The sequence below is a fragment of the Salvia splendens genome, chromosome 20, assembly GCF_004379255.2.
Source record: "Salvia splendens isolate huo1 chromosome 20, SspV2, whole genome shotgun sequence".
Taxonomy (NCBI): Eukaryota; Viridiplantae; Streptophyta; class Magnoliopsida; order Lamiales; family Lamiaceae; genus Salvia; species Salvia splendens.
The window spans coordinates 15,087,179-15,101,661 of NC_056051.1; the positions used below are offsets into that span (position 1 = coordinate 15,087,179).

At 36.1% G+C, this 14,483-nt stretch overlaps 1 pseudogene; it reads left to right on the plus strand.

Moving 5' to 3' along the window:
- The first annotated feature begins 2,536 nt into the window (after window positions 1–2,536).
- Window positions 2,537–10,221, plus strand: LOC121780674 (annotated as a pseudogene).
- Window positions 10,222–14,483: the final 4,262 nt, after the last annotated feature.

Here is a 14,483-nt window from a genome sequence, read left to right on the forward strand (position 1 = left end):
GAGCATGTTGAACGGATAGAATTGCTTGTATACAATAAACTCTACAATCCACTTTTAACCCAAGGCGAGAAGAATTAATTTTATCGCATTGGTGTTTGCTTATGCATTTATAAGATGTTTCTCAAACATTTAAATGTATAAGAAGCAAATAAGTCTAATTCTTCTGCATAGTAGACTGGTCGTGAACGACGTTCACAGCAGGTGACGCAGGCGGTCCTTTGTAGAAGAGAAATAGAATTTCACAACCTAGATAGGCTTTGGCTACCTATCGTGAAAGGTTGCAGTGTCAGTTCGCATGTTTCTTTACCTTAGGAAATAAACGACACTGGTGTGGTATAGCACTGAAGGATCTAACAGTTGAGATAAGTCTTTCTTGCTATTTACTGAAAGACGAGGTCTCGGTGATTGTTATTTCTTAATCATTGTTGATATAACATTGAGCATACAATATTGATTATGCACTACTTTGATTTATCAAATGGTGCCGATTTTTCGCAATCCAAGAATCCTGATATCTTGGGTAGTGGTGATTAATGTCTAGAGGTGCTAGTATTGTTATTGCAATGAATCGTGTGCTGGGTGAGTCCATTTTGATAATATCATCAAGAGGTGTTCGAAAAAGGTTTTATTATTCAGAAACCCGGCCAGGTGGAATTTATTCCAGAATAATAAATAAAGATTTTGAACTAGACAACTCTTGGAAAAAGATATTAATTAATTAAAGTCAAATAGCATGCTTAAATTAATTAATGGATATTTATATCTTAAACACGGGAAATAATAAATTAAAGAGGCAAAGTCCGGATTACTCATAATTTGGGATTGGACGGGCAGTCAATATTATTTTACTATAGTGGCTGATAATAATATTCTATTGGATTTGTATTAAATTGGGGCACAATTTAATTAGTAAAAGTCCAACAGGTTTGGCCCAAGTCCAACCTCCATGGATCCCTAATCTGGCCCATAATAACTCTATATAAAAGGAGATTAGAAAGAAGTTTAAGAATAATTAACTCTAAAATTTCGTTCCTCTCTCTGGTGTGAACGTTTTTTTCAGTTCTCTCCAGAACTGAAAATCTGTCTTCTTTCTAATCAAGCCCTTTTCGATTCTGACGAGCTTTGCCCACCCAAAGGTCAGATTCTGAGTTCGGGATACAGATTAGATGGTTCGTGGTTGAGTATGAAGAACATCACGTGGAGAAGGCGCAAGCAATTGGCGATTCTTTGGAGAATCAGATCGGTAATTCAAAACCGTAGGAATTCATATTTTAGGTTTTAATTCCTTTTACATGAATTATGTGCGTTCTTGGATGCAATTCTGTGTTTAACATGTAGTTAATTAATTCCATAATCGGTCAAATAGATCTGTATGTATGATTTATTTGTGAATGCATGACTTCCGTTGTGCAAGGGGCTCCAAAGCCCAGCACAACATGCCAACATCAAACACCCTTCCATCAAGGTGTTTACTTCTTCAGAGGGACAGAGGAGGCAGCAACATTTGAGGAGCCGACAGTCCTTGTTCGGTGTCAGGCGGACGTGAATTGTTCTTTCCAAAACTACCAGTAGTCGAGACCTTCCTTTTCCTCGCATATGCTTTTTTTACGTCGACGAGACCTTCGGTGGAACTGTCGTTTGGGTACGGCGACTTCCAACACATGGCAACCAACAATAATCGGTCGGAATCGGGCTTCTTGGTTGGAATCAGAACTAGGGTTCTTCATCTTAGAGAGTGACGAGAGAGAAGATAACAAAGAGAGAGTGACGAGAGAGAAGATAGAAAAGAGAGAGATTATTTGATGTTCCAAAACCCACACTTAGTGAAAATTGGGGTTTGATGTTTCATATTCAAAATATTAAAAAATTGAATTATTTAGCAAAATAATTAACATAATATTAACCTAACTAATAATCTCATATTAAGTCTAATCGGGTCAAAATTGGGCTAAATGATGGTTGACCGTAAAAAATGACGGAAACCGTCAAAAAAGGATGTAAACTATAACATTTTCGTATGTTTGGACTCGAATTTTAAAAAGTGAATGTTCTGGACCAAAATCGTAAATCAGCCATATGTTTAGGACCAAAATAGTACTATACTCTTTTTATTATGTAAATCAAGTTTAAAAATTACGTTTATTTGTGTAAAATTATGTTTAATCATGTATATCAGGTTTTAACTACGCAATATCGAATCCAGGTCGTTATCGTGTCACGTTAATCTATATTATATCGTGTCGTTAACGGGTTCGGGTCGTGTTCAGGTTTGAAGGTAGCAGGTCGGGATCGTGTTCGGATTCACAGTTTCCTTAACAGGTCGAGTTCAGGTTAGACCTTATTGGGTTGAGTCGTTATCAGATTAACCCAAAGCGATCAAATCCACACGATTTGCTAGCCCCTAGTTTTTTTGGCAAAGATAGAGCAGTGCATTCAGTGCCATTTCCATTTCTCTCACGAAAAGTCGTCTCGTCTCCTCTGCAACTGTTTCAAAAAATACAGTATTTATTTTTTTAACCAAAAAAAGAAATAAAAGCCAAAAAATATCAGAAAGGAGAAAAAAAGGAAATACGTAACACTGAGATTCAATTCAATCAATGAGAGGAAGCGCCTTCTCGTTGGTTTCATCATTGTCATTTCGAAGCTCACACTCCACTCCAACCTTACTCACTTTACGTGCTGCATAGAGAGAGAGAGAGAGAGGGGAAAATTGAGCTCAACATCTCTCTCTACAGCTTCAATAACAGCTAGTGTATGCTCGCTGCGGATTTCTACAGCCTTCGATTCCGTTTAGTGTTGGCGGAGGGCGGATTTCGATGGCGTCGTCATCGGTGATGTGCTCTTGGCTGATGCCCCCATGCATGTCCAACGGGGAATCCAGCTCACGCCGCCGCCACCGCCGCCGCGCCAAATGCGTTCCGAATCTCGTGAATTCCTCTCTCTCGCCTTGGATAAATCTCAGCAGTGTTTCGAATCGAGGAATGCTCCGATGCAGCGCTGCCGCCGGAAATTGCTCCGCTTCTCCGCCCATTCCGGTGCATTGCTTTTTTCTCGTTATTGCTCTGTGCTAGTTTATGTGTTCTGTGATTTTTTTATGACTTCGGATTTTTTTTATTTGTTTTTTAATTTTGAGTTGATATGCATATTTTCCCCCAATTTATTGTCGTTGGCCTAATTAACTACCAGAGGATTCATTTCAATCAGTTCTTAGTTTTTGACATTGGTTTTGGACGGATAAACTATCAATTTCATTAGACTGGTGGGTCTCATTATGGTGTAGTTGTTGCTCTAACTTCTCTGATAGAAGTGATGCCAACCTACTCTCTGTGTCTGGAATGTGAAATTTTGGGTTTTGTGGTGGGTGGGTGCGGTTGGCTTTAGTTAGGTTTGCCAATTTGCATGTTGTCGTTTTCCCTTTTTTCCCTTTCCTTTCTCATCCCAGCAATTTTAGGTTCCCTGAGAATTTGACAGTTTTGGGTCAATGGGCAGTTCATCTTATTGTGGACATTTGGTTTTATTCATTTTTCATTGTGGCAAAACAATTTCAATAGTTATGTTTTTTATGCATTTTATTCCCATGTGAACTACAGGAGAAATGATGGAAGTAGCGGTTAGTCCTGCCATGGAAATTTCATCCAAGATGAAACCTCCAACCAAAGCAAAGACGAGTGGTCGTGACAGGTATGGGTGTGGAGACGTCACTTGGTAGTGATCCAGATGTCTTCTATAATAATCTGCTAAATGGAGTCAGTGGAATTAGTGAGATAGAGGCTTTTGATTGCTCGCAGTTTCCGACCGTATGTCTTTAGCATTATCCTCTTGTCATTGCTTCAGGCTAGTTAAATGTTGTTATTAAGGGTTTCAATTGCAGAGAATTGCAGGAGAAATCAAGTCATTCTCAACAGATGGCTGGGTTGTACCTAAACTTTCCAAAAGAATGGACAGGTTCATGCTTTACATGCTGACAGCAGGCAAGAAGGCATTGGCTGATGGAGGAATTACCGAGGATCTCATGGACGAATTGAATAAAGCAAAATGTGGTGTTCTAATTGGCTCGGCTATGGGTGGAATGCAAGTATGTTTAGTTTTTCATTTGCTTAATATTAAATAAAGAAAGTGGCCTGGGTAATAACTTGTGTTAAGCTCCGATTTGAAATACTTTGCTTGCTTCTCGTATTGGGGTTTAGTCTTCATAGTTAAAATCTAATTTTCTGCTATCTGGTTCACGTGTGTGTTATCACTTTTTCTTGACATTACAGATTGAACCATTTGTAAACTTTGTGTTTCATACTTCATCAAATGAAAATGACAATTTCGTATTTGGTCTGGCAGGGTATTTTTCTTGAGTTGTGCATCTTCAATAGCTGCTATTGTTTCACCATAGTTTTGATGAAGATATTTTCTATGATGATACAGTTGTCCCCTCTCTCAGTGGGTGTGCTATTTGTACAGGTCTTTTATGATGCAATTGAAGCATTGAGGATCTCATATAGGAAGATGAATCCATTTTGCGTTCCTTTTGCAACTACCAACATGGGTTCTGCCATGCTTGCCATGGATCTGGTTAAATAAGTTCCTCCATTTTTTTTACTGTAGCGGCTTGGATAATGCATAACTGGTGACATAATCTGAAGACTAATTATTACAGGGGTGGATGGGTCCGAACTACTCAATATCTACTGCTTGTGCAACAAGTAACTTCTGCATACTCAATGCTGCTAACCACATCATCAGAGGTGAAGCTGTAAGTCAATTGATTTTCTCTTTCAAGATCCAGGCTAGTGGTTTCCGTTCCTGGCTATTATGCATCAATTCTTTTGCGAACTAACTGGACAATTCCCAAAGATAATGTCTTTCTCCTTCCCAGATTCTGATACCTGTTAATATTTCTCAGGACATGATGCTTTGTGGTGGCTCAGATGCAGCAATTATACCAATAGGTGACTACCCTTTGTCTTGTTCACAATTTCAGATTTGATATATTTAACTTCTCAATCAGAAAATCTGGTGCAGGCTTGGGAGGCTTTGTTGCATGCAGAGCGTTATCGCAAAGAAACAGTGATCCAACTAAAGCCTCACGTCCTTGGGATAGTGTAATGTTCTGTCCATTTTATCTATATCACATGTGAATAAATTCGATATAAAAATCATCTAAAAATCAGGATATTATATTTCATCTTACGTCAGAAAGTTTCATGCCTCCCATGCTGACGTTGCTGCATTTGCTGGAAGCTAGACTGCAAGTGAATATGTCATTTATTCTGCTTATCTAATAATTATATTACAACTGTTGATTACTTTATCTTCATTTCCATGAAAGATAAACTGTCTTGATACCATTGACGAACCCCATATAACTACACCACTCAATAGTAGCATTTTGTAACTTGTGTGGATTGGCATGGTCTTGTGGTAGTTGTAAAATTGTTAGTTTACAGAACTTTTAAGTGGCCAAATTTAACATTTTTAATACTTCCTGAGAATATAATAACCATCCCCTGTTCTAAGATCCATGTTTCAGTTCAGCCAACTGTTTGACTTGCAATCCTGCAGTATGCCGGTGGCAGAACAAGAACCCAGCTTCTTGGTTCTCTGTGCCACTTTTGATATTATGTGTTATCTTTGACAGAGTCGTGATGGATTTGTTATGGGAGAAGGTGCTGGAGTACTACTATTGGAAGAACTTGAACATGCAAAGGTTTTGCAAAATCGTCAACGCTAGCAAGGCTTAATACTTTTTCACTATATACAGGAAATTTTCGTGTTTGCTAATAATTTTCATATAATTACATGTCAAACCATTTGTGGACGAGCAGAGTAGAGGTGCAACTATCTATGCTGAGTTTCTTGGAGGAAGCTTCACTTCTGATGCCTATCACATGACAGAGCCTCACCCACAAGGTCAATCCCTTGATTTATTTTTATGTTGTACAAATTATTTGTGAACAAAGAGACGTTGAGATTGCAGCTTTATGAGTAATGGGATACAACTTCAATTCAATTTGTAAGACTGTCATAGAAAGGGGTGAACTGCCCGTAAGAATGATTGACTATAAAACTCTACACAAAGTTTTCACACTAGCAAATATGATGTCTACATTTGTTTTAAATTTGAGCGCAAGAAATGTCTTGTCATTAGTCCATAGCATCTACTTCCAGCAACAAGCAACTATAGTTTTAGCGCTACGAGCTTCTTTAGCATCATATGCTGTAGGAGTTTTTCCAGTTAATCCTTGATAATGATTTGTAGGATTTTCCTGGAAAGTTCAATTTGAGGTAATAATTATTGCAAATGATCTTAAACTTGCTGATATAATAAACTCCCTCCGTCCCTCTGCAGCTGAGTCGTATTCCTTTTAGGGTTGTCCCACTGAAGCTGAGTCATTTCTTTTTTTGGCAAAAAGTAACCTATTTCTTCTATCTTACTTTACTCAATCTTACTTTTTCTCTTTCATCAAGTTTGAACAAAGGTATTAAGATATTAAGATCAATATCTACTTTATTCTCTCTTACCTTTCATAAATGATCTTAAACTTTATGAGCTAAGGTAATAAGATATTGAACTAAAGTATTAAGATATCGGTATTAACTATTAAGATAAACTGAAGTTCTTTGAGAAATGCAAAAAGATATAAACAGACTTATAACCAAAGCATTTGTGGCCGATGCGTTCCCAAATGATTCATTCATTCTTACAGTTTGCATGGAATAAGCTACCGCCACCTCCCGTAGTGCTCTCTTATAATTGCCAAAAGTACAACAAAAATCTTGTAAAGAAGACGGTTTAACTAGGTGATATTTGGTTAATTGCATCGCCACTATGCTAGTTCAACTATTTGAGCAATTGCTATTAAGAGACCAACACATTTACTTCACCAAATAACTAATAGCTAACTACAGTTATATTTACAGTTGGATGGCACTATGCTAGACTTGCTAGTTCTACCACTTGAGCAATTTCTGCAGAGACCTAACCATTTTACTTCACAATATAACTGCAGTTATATTCTATGGTTTGCATTTTCAAATTTAATGATGAGCACTATGACCATTATATACATAAAGATAAAATAGACGAGCCTACCCTTTTAAACAGCTTGGAGATTTCCACTTATTGTTTTAATTTAGTAGTTATACTTTGTTTTGCATTTATCCATGGGATATGCACATGAAAATCTATTTTTCATAAAATTTGGCCATGATATTTACATCTTTAAAGTTTAACTGTTGTATGGCATGCCTCATCCCTGGTTATTTACCAGAACTAACACATTAACTGTTGGCTGTTTCTTATTTACTGCTCATGAATGGATCAATTGATTCTTTTATCTATACCCGATCCAGCCACTATAACCTCAAAGAAGGTAGAATTAAATTATGACGATTAAGATAAATGTAGAAGCATTCCCTAATATCTCTGGGACGGATAATTGCTTCTGTTTATTCAATTTACAGATATTTTGCTCTGTCTAGCTGTTGTGATAGTTATCAATTTTCTGTTTGCAGAACAGGCATTACATACCTTTGTCCTAATAGTTATCTTGTTTGTCCTCTTTGGATGTTGAGCTGTTCCGATCTAGTTCAATTTCTGCAGTAATCAGTTTACAAATTAGAAGTAATGCAGGCTTCTGAACATCTTTTGCCTGCTGCCATGTGTATTGACCTCCTGACCTTACCTTCCTACAAGCAGGAACTGGTGTCATTTTATGCGTTGAGAAGGCTTTGGCTCAATCAGGAGTATCAAAAGAAGATGTAAATTATATAAATGCACATGCAACTTCTACTCCAGCTGGTGATCTTAAGGAGTATCAGGCTCTTATTCATTGTTTTGGCCAGAATCCAGAGGTCTTCTCATTTACTCAAACTCTTTGTCATGGACCAATGATTATTACAAGGTGTTTGTACACACCGTGGCTAATCCTTATATTTTTTAGTTGAAAGTGAATTCCACAAAATCCATGATTGGGCACCTACTTGGAGCAGCTGGTGCTGTTGAGGCTGTTGCAACCGTCCAGGTTCCTAAAATATTTAATTTTATTGCATCATAACTTTGATATATTCATTTGCAGTAATTCTCATCTGGGGAGAATGCGAGTGTCTTGTAGATATTTGGTTAAGTAGTAGGAGTTATTGTTATTGTCTCATGTAAGGCATGGAAACATAATTCTCTTATCGAGGCTTTTAAAGTTCGAAAGAAAATTATGATACTTGTATTGAATTTAAGACATTATTTTGGCATTTTTGAAATTCTTTCTCAGTGTGAAACTATCGGCACTGCTGAAAACTAGGCAACTTGAATAGCCTTGATGACAGAATCGACCTCAAGTAGTTGGATATTAGTCTTTATGCTTTTAGAAAGCAAATTGTGCTTTCTTTATGCCTCTGATCAGTTTTTGTATCATAAATGAAAGCCCCTATGCTACTTGAATATTATCATCTCCTTCCTGTTTCGAGGATTATATTTTTGTGTAGTTAATTCCAGTTATGATCATAGGAATATTTGCCCCCAAGTTCTTAAATGATGGAATTCTGAATTCTGAATTATAGTAATTTCAGCTTTCCTGTGACTGTTGGAAGGCTTTTCATGTACCTTCCGTCCTTGCCTTATTTGCTTCTGTTAATTGGTCCCTAAAGCATGATTGGTCTCTCTGTGAATTGGTCTATCTTCATCATCTATCCTGCATTCCTGCTGAGTCTTCTCTGATGTTCCATCCTTCAGTGATGTGTAAAGTCTCTTTGTTGCCCATGAAAAATTTTACTCTTTTGGATTCTTTCTCAGTTTTCAACAACATCATACAACCAAAATCATTAGCATCACTGAAATATCGTGACACAAACATAGTATCATGACCAGAATGGAGACACCATTGAGCCATGCTGGTGACTAGGGTGTTAAATTTTTGATACTATTGTGTCTCCATAACGTGTTGGGCTTTTAGTGTTTCCCCCAGTTCTGGAAATTTTGTTTGCTCTTCTCTTAGGTTCTGAAGATCATCACCCTGATAGATAATGGCTTTAACTACCTCAGTTGCCTCTTCTAAGTCATTACTTGTATAAACCTCTTAATATCTTCCATGTCTAGCATGCATCTTCACCTAACAGTTTTTTACTCTTTTAAGGATAAATCCAGATTCTGAGCTGGTGGGTTTATGTATCTGGATGTTGTTGGCTAACTGAAGTTACATATTCATGAACATCTGGAGTTTTTTACTCTTCCATTGTTGAATTATAATCCCTTGTTTTCTCATAGGCAATTCGAACTGGCTGGGTTCATCCAAATATGAATCTTGAAAATCCAGATGATGGCGTGGTATGAATTTTCTCAGTCCTTATTAATTGCGCATGGCATCATTGGTATGATATTTCATATTACTGTTCTTTACCATGATATTTTTGGTGCGTAACTAAATGCATAAAAAAATAGTATACATACAACTAGGATGCTCTAGGGAGAACAATTCAAATGACCAGATGAGAGAAAATTAGTATGACCCTGTTACAATATTGTGGTTATGGCAGCTATATCAACTCATGATACGTGATTTCAGCTGGTTATTTGAGTTTTAATGGGAAACTTATAGATGGCGAACATATTGTTTCTAGTGTAGAAATAGACAGGGGAGTATTCAATTACTGCTTAGCTTTTAATCAGATTAACCCAAGATTGTATTATGCTAATTTAATTCACTTAAACGCTAGTCAATCCTTGTAACGTGTGTAAAGGGACTAGAATGATCGCCCTTGGATGTTAACAGAGGTCACTCGTGATTCAGGATGCAAATGTGCTAGTGGGACCAACAAAAGAAAGACTCGACATTAAAGTGGCACTATCTAATTCGTTTGGGTTTGGTGGTCATAACTCATCGATTTTGTTTGCTCCGTACAAGTAGAATTTGGTGTTCCTGCGTGGTGGGAATGAGAATGATGATGCAGCGGCACATGTTTCTCAAGATTTAATTAGAAAAAAGGCGCTCGAAACAAGCTGTTAAGACGTACTGCATTTCTTTTCGTGATAAAGGAGGTACATTCCGTAGTAATTAGCATCTCTTTAGAAGCTGTTTTTTCCTGTGATGTATATTCCTGTTGAATGGCTTAGGTCAATTCGTTAGCAGAGGCAGAGGTTTTTTGTTTTGTGGAATTATATTTCAGCCTTTTCGTGTTAGATTGGGATTAAAGCTAACTAGTTTTACCTAAATTGGATTAGTTTATCTTCTTTCTTTTTTTCCGATTTGTTTAATCTCATCTGAATTGCAACTGATTTGCTTCAATTGTGTATAAACTATGATACATTCCGAATTCTTCTCTTCCAGTTTATGTGGAAGGTGAAATAAGAATTCGAAATTATTTACTACAGCATTCATGAAAGTTATTATGGTAAAAACGTTAAACAACATGTATTCTGATTTGATTGGTAAATCTTTGGATTATAGTAGGATTTATAAAAGCAGGATAAATATTCCATTAAAATTTTCCACTAGCATTCTTCACATTCTTAAAATTCACTTTTAGAGTCATATTTTGCATATGGAGGGAGTACATTGGCCTAAATTATTTTTATGATAAATGTTTATAAAAATGATCAATTTAGTGATAGGATACTCTTTTATAGTTTATTCGCCATCAAACAATAGTCTCATTTTTATTGTTTTGATCCGTCTCATTAAATATTTAATGTAGTGTTATTTTTAGCAAGTTTTTCTTTTCTTATAAATTCAGCTTCGTTCTCCCGTAATAATACTTTCGTCGTTTTTTATTTCTTTCTCTGATTTTACTAATCTTATATTAAATGTGATGTTGAACTAAATTGAATTTCAATTTAATTAGTGAAAGAATAAATAGTGGCCCAAGTCCATTCCATATGGAAAGTTTTTTTCAATTTATTATCCATATACATTAATTAATTTACAACTTATACCACTAGAGTCCATATTAAACACAAATAATAATATGGGTCATACTATCAGCTACCACTAATTTAACTATCATTCTTCTCATATTTCCTACTTTACCAATTATGTATTAATTCTCATGTTGACCTAAATGTCCCTATTTTTATAAGACGAATGGAGTAAACTCTATGTAAAAGAGACTAAACAAAAGCGACAATACCCTATCTAAAGTGGTGGTCATAATTTTCTCTTCTCGAAGTAAGAGAATTCTATCTCTGTTCTAGTCAAGTCATTCGAGTTTTAACAAGTTTTGCCCATCCAAAAATCGAAACTAGAATCATAGAATAGATCAAAAGATCCATTGTTAAGAACATAAGATCTTCACTAATGAAGTTAGTAAGCGATTTCAATTCTTTGAATCTTGACGATGTGATCTTTTATTAGTAGAATTCATGAATTTGTGTTATATTCCTTATGCATGAATTATTTGTGTTCCTACTTCCTAGCATGCAATCATATTAAATTGCACGAAAAATAATCCAATAATCAACTAAATAGATCATAATTGTTCATTTATTTGTGCTGCAATATATTTCACAGGCATGGGACCCAGCCATTTTCGTGTTAAGTATATATACTTTATTCAAAGAGCAGAACACATAGCATAGCACAGTTGGTTCTAGAGGTCGAGTGGGCTTCCTTCAGCCGGCACATTCTTTCTATTTTATTCATAGGTAAACAATTTTTTTTTCGTTCACTTTTTCATTTGTGGTAACATTATTATGGTAAACATACAACAATCAATGATCTTATAACTTAAAAAAAATTAGCTCAATCAGTATACGTATATAGTACTGTACTTCTTTCATCTTATAATAGGAGTCACTCTTGTATGGACACGAGTTTTAAGAAAAGTAAAGAATGGTGGGTTGAAAAAGTAAGTGAAAATGGGGCCCACTTTTTATATTAGTTTTATAATAAAATATGAGTGACGTGAGTTTGTGGAATATAAGACCTACTTACTATTTATAGTAAAAAAAATGAAATATGACTCTTATTGTGGGACGGGCCAAAATAGAAATATGTGACTCTTATTGTTGGATGGAGGAAGTACTAAATACTCGTAAATTAAATTTGAAAGTTATGTTTCTTATTTAAAATAAATTATTGTTCACGTCAACACTTTTTCGTATGCAATAACTGTCAACATTAGTTTGGAACTGTTACGGACTCAATTCTCAAATCAATTGTGAGAACAACTAATGCAAGGTGTATAGACGAAATGAGCTCTCTCTCCTAATAGGCTAGTCTTTTGGTTTGAGTTCTTCTGTTTAGTCTGTATCATTGATGCTTTCATTGAGAGCCCAAATGGTTCGGAGTGGTGACCGGGAAACGAACTCATCGTGACCAACGAGTACGTTTGGGGCCAACTCGTAGTGGTGACTCACGGAGTGGTGGCCGGGCAAAGAATCCGCCATGACCAACAAGAACTCGGAGTGGTGGCCTGGCAAACAATCAGCCTGACCAATGTGGCCATGGCCAACGAGGACTGAAAGCTCGAATTCTCGATTCTGTTCTAACTTGCACAAACTGAAATAGCAAAGGAACGTAGATTGATCAAGAGACGCTCTCCAACTGATCAGGCTGACTCTTTGACAACCCACTTGTCGTCGGGTGCGCAAACTAGAACAAGAAGGGCTTTCAAGACCTTAACCCCACAATACTATTAACTAGTAAAGGGAAGTAAGGGTCGAATCCCACAGAGATGAAGGCATGTTGAATTGTGTTTGGGACATTTGGGAAATTGGCTGCTGCCACGCTTTGAAAGTGAGTTAAGTTTACTCTATTGGCCTGAACGACTTAGACTGATTTCTACCGAACTGATCAACTAAACTGGTGGACTAAAGGTACTCTGCAATAAGTAGGAGGGACCACTGAAAACAACGACGCACTACAATAAAGCTGAAACACATGAAAAGGTGACAGAGAATGCTACGCTAACTAACTACGATCTTCTTCTTCTCCAAACAACGAAAATAAATTAGCTAAGCAATTACGGCAGAACTGAAAAGAGCATCTAACGTAAAATAGGAAACAAAGTAAATCAGAACTAGATCCATGCAAATCAAACAAAAAGGAAACAGATCGATAGAAACTACTCTAGTGCCATGCAAACTGACATGTTAAAACTCAGATCCAACGTGAAACCAACTAGAAACAACTAGATCTTGTAAGTTTTATGTCTCACATATGTGACATGTGATAGAATCCTAAATAGAATTGGATTTTTAATATAATACATTAACTTGGTATTAGACACATCTTTCCCTAATTAATTAACTATCAATTGAATATATTGATTATTGATTTAAATGAGACGTTTCCTAATTAGTCACTAATTATTGACTAATATATACTCCCTCTGTCCCATTAGAAATGAAACGTTTTCCTTTTTTGTTTGTCCCATTAAAAATGAAACGTTTCCTAAAATGGAAACATCTCTATCTCTACTTTTTCATCTCTCTTACTTTACTCTCTCTTCATTAACTCACAAAACAACACTACATAAAAACCCGTGCCGATTCCCAAATGTTGCATATTTAATGGGACGGAGGGAGTATGTTTCCTATTAGTGTACTGCTATTAAGGAAATTGGGGTATTTATATATAATAATGTCTTGATTAGCATTAATTTAGTCAAGAATATATATGCTTTTGATTGTCATGAATTTGACCGTAATTATGTTATTGACTATCAAAATCAAATCAAAATTATTATGATCATTTATTTAATTTGATTTTGATATTACTTGGTCAAAAAGAAACGTCCTAATTAAATAGCCACTTTGATGGAAATGACTTTAATGTTTTATAATTAGGGTTTGTCCTCTCTCTGCCTATAAATACAAGTGTGGTGATCCTATCAAATCACACACATTACAGGGAACATAAACGAGGGAAAGAGAGAGAAACAAATCCTTGGAGTTGGAGTTGCGCCACTAAGCCAAAGAAAGTCTGAGGAAGTTCTCTCCGTCTTCCCCAATCGCTTCCGCTATGGATCGTCAATGTAAGTTTTCGATCCATTATGTTTATGGTTAATACGTGAAATACATGATGTTCGAAGATCTTGCTTTATTTATATTCAATAATACATTATTGAATATATGATGATAAATAGTTTCCGACAGATCTAAAACATCAAACACCAATCAGAACGTTACGATCTGAGATCTAAGCAATCAACGAGAACCAAACATGACCAAACTTAAACAGAACAAACACCAACTCAGAAAATCCTAGATCCAAGCTAACTTCCATCACAAACTTCATTTCATAAACAATCTCCAACAATCCCAGCTCGAATCAATAATTCAAACTTCAGATTCAAAGATTGAACGACAAAATCAACTTGTAACAAGAGTTAACTAAGAGAAAAACTCAAAACAACTGCAAATTTAGAAATTATCCACAGAGCTAAAACGGAAACAAGATAAACAACGTATCAACCCCTCCGGATTTAGGAAAATATGAATGAACAAAAGTTTCTTTCTAAACTCAGCTCTCTCCTTCCTAGAAAAGGAAGAAGAGAGGGAT